This window comes from Elaeis guineensis, chromosome 7 (assembly GCF_000442705.2).
Source record: "Elaeis guineensis isolate ETL-2024a chromosome 7, EG11, whole genome shotgun sequence".
Taxonomy (NCBI): domain Eukaryota; kingdom Viridiplantae; phylum Streptophyta; class Magnoliopsida; order Arecales; family Arecaceae; genus Elaeis; species Elaeis guineensis.
The window spans coordinates 68,608,815-68,617,168 of NC_025999.2; the positions used below are offsets into that span (position 1 = coordinate 68,608,815).

The 8,354-nt window shown below is 40.1% G+C and overlaps 1 pseudogene; it reads left to right on the plus strand.

The window, feature by feature from the left end:
- The first annotated feature begins 243 nt into the window (after nt 1-243).
- On the plus strand, nt 244-1,457 carry LOC140859317 (uncharacterized; annotated as a pseudogene).
- Nucleotides 1,458-8,354: the final 6,897 nt, after the last annotated feature.

Below are 8,354 nucleotides of genomic sequence, written 5' to 3' on the forward strand. Positions count from 1 at the left end.
TCAACTTTTTCAATTTGTGCTCTGATGCTCTTCAACTAAAAATATTATATTTGATATCTCTTGACTCGTAATACGTGGCCTATGAAGCCATTCCTTCAATTGTCACCATTAATTTGCTGACATAATTTTATTTTAATCTCTAAAATTATTTAAAAATAATATTAAAATATTAAAAAAAACTCTGCTGCTCTCTCTGCCATGTTTGCAATCAAATATATTAAAAAAATTTAAAAAATCATCTATCAACTTCGCTGCTCCCTCTGTGACGTCACCTTCTCCACCTCCAACCCTTCCCGCACCGTCTCCGAGCACCTCAAGCACGGACCTGCCCTAATTTCACCTCCCCTTCCTCCTCCACTCCCGCCCTCCCATTCCCGCCCCCCAAGCCCATCTCCTCCATCAACCCCTGCTCCTCCACTGCGCAACCCCACCACGACAGCCGCAAGTACTCCTCTGACACAAATCCACTGTCCCACTTTTCCTACCACCACCACCATGCTTCCTCCCTCACCCTCATCGGCCCCTCCCACTTCTCCTCCTCCCCCACCGCCGCCTCCGTCGGTGGTGATGTCGTCTGTCCATCCTCCACCACCCGCCTTCACATCACCTCCACCCCCACCTGGTGCTCTTTGGCGGTAAGGAGGACCTGGGGCTTTGGTGATGCTGGAGGACCGTGGGAAGAAGCTCAAGAGCCCCAAAACCTCCCCCGGCCCTGCTCTCACCAAGGCCCAGGTCGACTCCGCCCTTTCCCTCCTCTCGGACTGGTTTTACGAGTCCTGCAGTGCCGTCTCCCTCTCTTCTGCTGAGCACCCCAAGTTTTGCTCCTTCCTCCACCAAGTCGGCCTTCCCCCTCTCTCTCGCACGAACTCATCGGCCCCGCCTCGATGCCCATTTTGAGGAGGCCCGCACTGATGCCGACACCTGCATCCGCGATGCCCTCTTCTTCCAGCTCTCATCCGACGGCTGATGCCACCGCCACCTCCAACGCCCTCGTCAGGCTCGCCGCCAACCTCCCCAATGGCACCTCTGTCTTCCACCGCGTCGTCCTCTCCTACGGTGGTGCCCCCTTCAAGTACGCCGAGGAGGTCCTTTGGGAAACCGTCACCGACATCTGTGGTAGTGCCGTCCAGCACTACGCCAGCATCATTGCCGACCGCTTCAAGTCCAAGGCGTTGTGCAACATCGAGACCAAGCACCATTGGATGGTCAACCTCTACTGCCAACTCTGGGGCTTCCACAGCCTCATCAAGAACTTCGCCCTCGATGTCCCACTCTTCCACTCGGTTGCTATCAACTACTACAAGCTCGCCACCTTCTTTAACACCAACAACTAGAGGGGTTGGATCCCCTCTATGCACAGGTAGTGCAGGTGAAGAAGCTCGACCCAATGACAGGGAAAATGAGGATTGCGAACCCACAGAGCAACCGGCTCATGTGGAAGACGTACCTCAGTGAGTTTAAGATATTAGGGAAGGTCGCGGTGCGGCTTATCTTCCTTGACCACTGTCGGGGGGGGGGTGGTGCGTGGGCCAATGACGGAGGAGCTGCAAGTGGCCAGGGGGGCGTGGGGGTTGACCGCAGGAGGGGCGGAAGGGCAGTGATTGCAGGCGGATGGGAGGGCCGGCGAAGAGGAGCAGGGAGGCAGAGGTGAATCGAGGAAGAAAGAAAGAAAGGAAAAAAAAAAAAAAAACCCCACGTAGCATTTGCTAAAAAAGTATTAAAATATATTAAAATATTATTTTTAAATAATTTTAAAGATCAAAATAAAGCCACGTCAGTAAATTAACGGTGAGAATTGACGAAAGAACTTCGTAGCCCACGTATTACGAATCAAGAGATATCAACTATAACGTTTTTAGTAGAAGAATATCGGAGCATAATTTGAAAAAGTTGAGAGACTATTTGTATATTTTTATCATAATTTTAATTTATATAAAATATTATTTTATAGTATTCATAATCTACTGAAATATGAACTGACTAATCTAATTTTATTTTAACTCTATCATTTTTATAGGAATATACATAGAGGAGATATTGTTTATATTTACACAATATATATGGATAGACATGATATACGGGCTGCTCGGGTGTCGTTTATTTATTTTGATATATGGAGTGGCACATTTTAAATCATGTGCTACGGCAGTTTGACTGGATTTAGAGCATCCCAGAGTAGTTTGATATAGCAGCGACTTCATTATGTTGATCAATGAGAGAGAGCTCATGTTGACTGACGTATCAAGCATGCAGAGCATATACATTTGGAATGCACGGCAAGATCACAGAGTTTCATGGTGATAACATATTGGGGAGGCCATCCATATATCGAGGATTATATGGTTTGGTTCTTAGCATTACAGTATAAATCATTGGGCAGCCTCGGTATGCAGTTTCAGGATTATGAGGGGTATGAGTTCTACTATGCATATTTTTGATAAGGCTACGAAATTTATGCCTCATGTCAATGTCATATTGGAATTTCAATTTATTAAGTTTTCATTTTACTTCTAATCATTAACTATATTGTATGATTTATGCAGATAAAGCATTTACATGAGATAAATTTTCACACAACATGCCTTCCGCTGCTAATGATGAATCGGAGCGATTGATATATTGGGCCAATTAAATGATACTATTAGACATACATATTAGGATATTAGGCAAACTGACTACATCTCTATTTATCATACTAGGTACCTATAGTATTACCATACGTTTCGGTGGCATCACTATATTTTTCAGAGATGTGTCAGTTGGACTCCTCACATATTTCTGAGATGCAGTATGATACATGCAGTCGGAATCATCCATCATCATCAATGCTATCTTTCACTGAGCAGATGGACACTGCTCCATTATTGGGCCTATTTGATCCAGAGCATCATGAGAGGGTCACTCAGGTCGCAGATGCTCCAACAGTACCTGTTATTCCTCATATATATGATCATGAGACATCCACTGATATAGAAGAAGGGCTATCACAGATGATATAGGAGCAGGAGCGATCGTTGAGGACCTTTCTAAGAAGGTCCAAGCGACTATGGGCACCATGACACCCTTATGAGATAGTATTTTTTTGGATTTGTAGTACCATGAGATTCTTTTTATAGATTTGATAATTTTTTATTCTATCTTATATTATTAATTATTATTTCTATCAGAGATTAGTTTAGATATTTTGCTTGTTTAATTTCAAGTATTAGGATTCTATAGTTTGTGGACATGGATACAGATCTTCAGATGTGTCTTGGAAGGTTGGGGGAGGAGATGCTATGCTAAAAGAGCAATATAAATTAAAATATAAATAATAATAATATGTCGAATAATTTAATTATATCTTTTGAAATAGCAAGAAACAAGCTTAAATAAGTTAGCTCCACTTCTCTAATATATGAGAGAAATATATTACGTTAAGTTACCAATCGAGGGGACATGCTCCAACAAAAAAAATGTTGTCCAGCTAAACAACCGAAAAAGAGGAGGATGAATTAGGTTTAAAAATTTTAAACAGATATGTGCACTAGCTGTGAGTTAATTCAAATATTGTGTTGTGAATTTAAGCTAAAGCAGGTTGTCAGGACTTTAGGAGTCGATCGGACTAACTTCAAGTCGACTCGACTAGTCTTGCAAGACTATCTACCCATAAAAATGATCTAAGTTTAGGTTCAAAATTTCAGCCGACACCACCACCGCAGTCATCCAAGGCACCACTGATATCATCATCATTATTACCATCATCATGACCATTGGGACAAACCAATTGAGATAGTACTTACAATCCAGATACTAGTCTCACAAGCAAACTAAAGTACTAGTACTGTTCGAATAATTTTAGATACAGTCCTAACAAATAGTAATCCAGTCGGCATTGTTCCAGCACCACCAAATACAATCGCTGTCTAAGCACTAAAAGTAGTCATGAATGTGCTAAGAAGCTCTATTTGAAATTATGCTTTTAAAAATATATTCAGAAAAACATAATTAGAAATGGGCCGTTCTGAATGATGCTTTTAAATTTTTTTTTTTTTTGAGTTCCACGTGAGCTACGGTGAGTGATTGATTGGTCCAAAAAATGATATTTGAATGATGTTTTCCAGCAAAAAAATATCATTGCAGACGATGTTTTTAGTTTTTATATTATTTTGATAAATAAATTTAATTTATATTAATTTAATAAAAGAATTTTAAAAAAATATTAATATGATAAAATATTCATGATTTTTTATCTTATTTTTGTTTTGATAATGATTGTTATCCTTCCTGTCTTTCCACCTGTAACTATTTCTCTCCATAATTACTTTTAATCCTCTAATAAAGAAGGGGGCAGCAGTTATCCAAAAAAAAAAAAAAAAAAGAACGGACTAGCTTTCTGCTGGCCCCTATTTCAGTAAAAACAAGAGAGTTGTTGAGAGGGGCCTTTTGTTATGAACTTATCGTGAGATTCGGGTATAGAGCTACATGATGCATGACGCATGATGTTGAAGCAGCAAAATGGCTTTCATGATTTTGTAGATCTAGTTTCTCAAAATATTTTATCTGTGAAAGAGAAAAAAAAAAGAAAAAAAAATATTGGGTGTTAAAAAATATTCCTCTCTGATCGACTCCTGAATCAAGGAAGCTTTTTTGATAGGCATCTTGTCATAATGTGGACGAGTCATCATGATGTATTAGGCAAATACCGCAGATGTAGAGGTTCCAACGAAACAATGATGAGCCTAGGACTGAGTTGACCCTTGAAGTCCTTGCCGGACAAGATAACATGAATGTGCTGCTCAGTGTGTGCTCATCAGTCACCAGAGAGGTGCTCGTGTGCTTGGTGGTATAAACACCAAGGGCTATGGTGGTGGTATAATGATCAGAACATGGTAGCAGTAATGGTGGCAGAGTTCCCAATCGGAGATGACAGCAGTCTCTTCGGTGCTAAAGCCAATCCGATACTTTAGGGCCCATTCGGTTGCTTGTCCATCTACGTGATTGCTTGCTCCATAATATCTGTTTGCAGCAATAACACAATCCTTCTTTTTGCTTGGTATCTTTTATGATTTGAGGCAGTGGGTGAAGGCGTTTTGGGAGGACCATCACTGTTGTTGATGGAGGTCCAGTCACGGTGGGTAACAAAAATGGAGCCGCAATCATCTCTAAGTTAGACCTTCATTCTCCTCAACTCATTTGGCATGATCTTGATTTGATCCTCCAGCAACCTTTGACCCTTGGAGATGTCAGAGTATGAACAATTATCAATTATATCCGCAGTCCTTTCAACTCCATCGTGTGTATCATTCTTAAGTACATCAACACATTGTTTGAAATTTTTTTTCGGGTGCTCTTTTTCTCAAATTAGTCGAGTTCAAACCAAATTTTGTAGCAGTTTTGAGAAGAAAATATTTAGAATTGACCCATTATCAATAGGCAACATGAGGACTCAAAATGGACCACATTAGCCGATGATGTTCAAAGGAAGTAGATGCTTATTCCCCTTAGGAGGTAGGTCATCATTGGTGAATGTAATTTGTTGGGAGGTCATAGTCAAATTGAAAATTTGTGTATTATCTTCAGGTCCAGCAGTGTCCAGGTTTAGTGTATACAAAGCATTTTCCAAATTTTTTCTATAAACCTCATAGGCAGCTAGTGGATCCTACATAGAAATGTCAGCTTTCTTCTCTTTTAATTGGGCTATTATATGATACAGAGTTAGCTCTTTGTTTTTCGCTAGGCATTTTATTGGTTCGAAGACTAGATAGGCTATGTTTTTGCTGGTTCCTTTTCTGTTTCTGTCTCTTTCTTTACTTCTTTCTCTTTCTCTCTCTCAAACTCTTCTCAACCATCACTGCTGCCGCTGCCACCCCACCACCTTCACTGCACTGCCATCACCACCATGGCCTCCACCAAACTTCCACCATGGCTTCTACCATTGCATCACCATGGTTATCACTGCCACAACATCTTGGATTTGTCCGGCACTTATCATGACCACCTCAAAAATAGACGGTATTTTGGGGATGTTTAAACTCGACTTGACTAAATCTTGATCTCAAACTGCTTGGGTTGGGTACATGAATACTTGTCCTCCATTCCACCCTGTTTAGGGCCACATTTTTTGGCCCATATTTCTGATTTGTTTCTTGAAAAAATAATTTAGAGGCCTATATATCAACAAATATCTTTCTTTTATTCAATACATCACTGCTGCAGTGCTGCTGCATGCTGCCGCTTCTACTTCTTTGATATAGATTTTTGTTCTCATTCTTCTTCTTTGATTCTAATGTTACTTCTTCTTCATCGTTATCTTTTTCTTAGGCTTTTGGGTAAATTACGTGACTGAATGAAACCATGGCAGTACATGTATTTATGTCTTATATCTTTCATTTATGGAGTTTAGCTTGGCACCCTACATCTGTCGTGGGCCGGATAATGCTGGGCTGGATTTTGTCAGTTTTATCTGGCTGGCACATCACAAATGGGCTGTGACACAACAGGACAACAGTCTTTTTGGTTATCTATTGGTTTCATGAAACGATGTCTCATTGTTTCTGTAAGCCATTGATCTCATTCCTGCTATGATGCAAGAAACCTGCTTTGAAATAAACTGCTGGATGGTAACCCTCCCATTTTATCTCAAAAAAAAAAAAAAAAAGGGAAAAAAAGGAAAAAGAAGGCAACAAGGGACAACAAGTTTTCATCTAACATGTCCTCAAATATATTACTGCCACTGCATCCCAAGCATGCTACAATCGTAGTTGACAGTAATACTCCGAATCACAGTACCCTTTGACTCGTGGAATCAACTAGGTTGTTAAACTAATAAAAAAAATAATTCAATTATATGACGCGATTTATTACAAATACTCATGATGCTTACAATTATTGTTCTTATTCTTACTTTCTTCTGGCCTCTTCTCTGTTTGCTTTCAAATGAACAAACACCTTAGTAATTTTGCATTCTTAATATTTGTTTAGTGCTACATATCAAATTTTAAATCTTAATATCGTTTTCGAATACAAGTTCCTGTCCCCGAATAAATTGTTTCAGAAACGCTGTACTCATCCCTGCTAACAACGGTCAGAATCCATGCAAGGTAGACATTTTCATGGCACACATGTTCATATTGTCTCAATCAGATGCCTGATAGACGGAAAGTTTGGTTTCTTAGGTCAAATAGGAATAAATAAAATGGGACCAGCTGGATCCAGTCCTTATCGAGAATCCATGTATACGATCAAATAGGGAGAAAATCAACAATCTCTCTCTCTCTCTCTCTCTTTGTGAGAGGGGGGTGGGGGGGTGGGTGTGTGTCAAAGGGGTTAAGAGAAGCACAAACGCACCATTACAACGACGTATTGGACCCTCCATCGTCTACGCGTGAAAGAGAATGTCTTGGCTTGACCATCCATTAGGCATGGAAGTCAGAGGAGTTGAAAAATCCTGGTTTAAAGATAGACTCAAAAGTCATTTCTTAAGAGTGGTTGCTCGCGTAATGGGAAGAAGAAACCACAACAAGATTCGATCAAATGGTTTGGCCTAAATTTTCAACGTAGAGTAGGTGGGGAATTAAATTGTGACGGACGAAGCGGAGGACAAATTAGACGTCTGCCCTCCGCATGGTTAGAACTTGTTCCTAATTTCCTCGTCTTGGTCAGACATGGTAGTGTCATCATGTTCCCGTGTGGTCTCTCTGCCACTTGTAATTTATCTTATCTGTGTTAGGGATCCTAAAAGACAGTAGGAAGAAGGCCGTTCTAATTAATACTTAAGTTGTAGCATTTTCTATGCATGATTGTCCTCAACTTTAGAGAAAATATTGCCTGAAGCTATATATTAAAGTGATTTTTTCGGATTTCTAGTCATGATCATGAAATTGAGCAATGCTCACCTAAATCACACCTATCGCAACTAAGCACGCGCCTAGTTATTGACTGAATGAATACTCAAAAGTTGAATGATAGATATACATAGCTAGACAATATTTCAGATTTCCATGTCAGAATGGCATGGATGACGACCATGATGTTAAATTAGAGAACATGGAGGTAGTTAATGTAATATGGGAAGAGCTGAGCAATAAGCCACCAGTGTTCAAGAGGAAGGAGCACTTTTTTTTTTGGTAGAGAGAGGAGGTAGTAGTTAATGGACGGTGAGATTTATCAACAAGTGGGGCATATATATTTTGACTGATTATGCAAAAAAATCTTGAATCATTTGGAGATTTTTAATTTCCATATGAACTTTATTTTAGTACAATCAGATCACCCAACTTTCAAATTTGTTTAATTTGGATCCGGACTATGAATTTCATCTGGCTGATGTGATAGAATTATCATGTTATGACATATGACTTGCTTATGTGGCA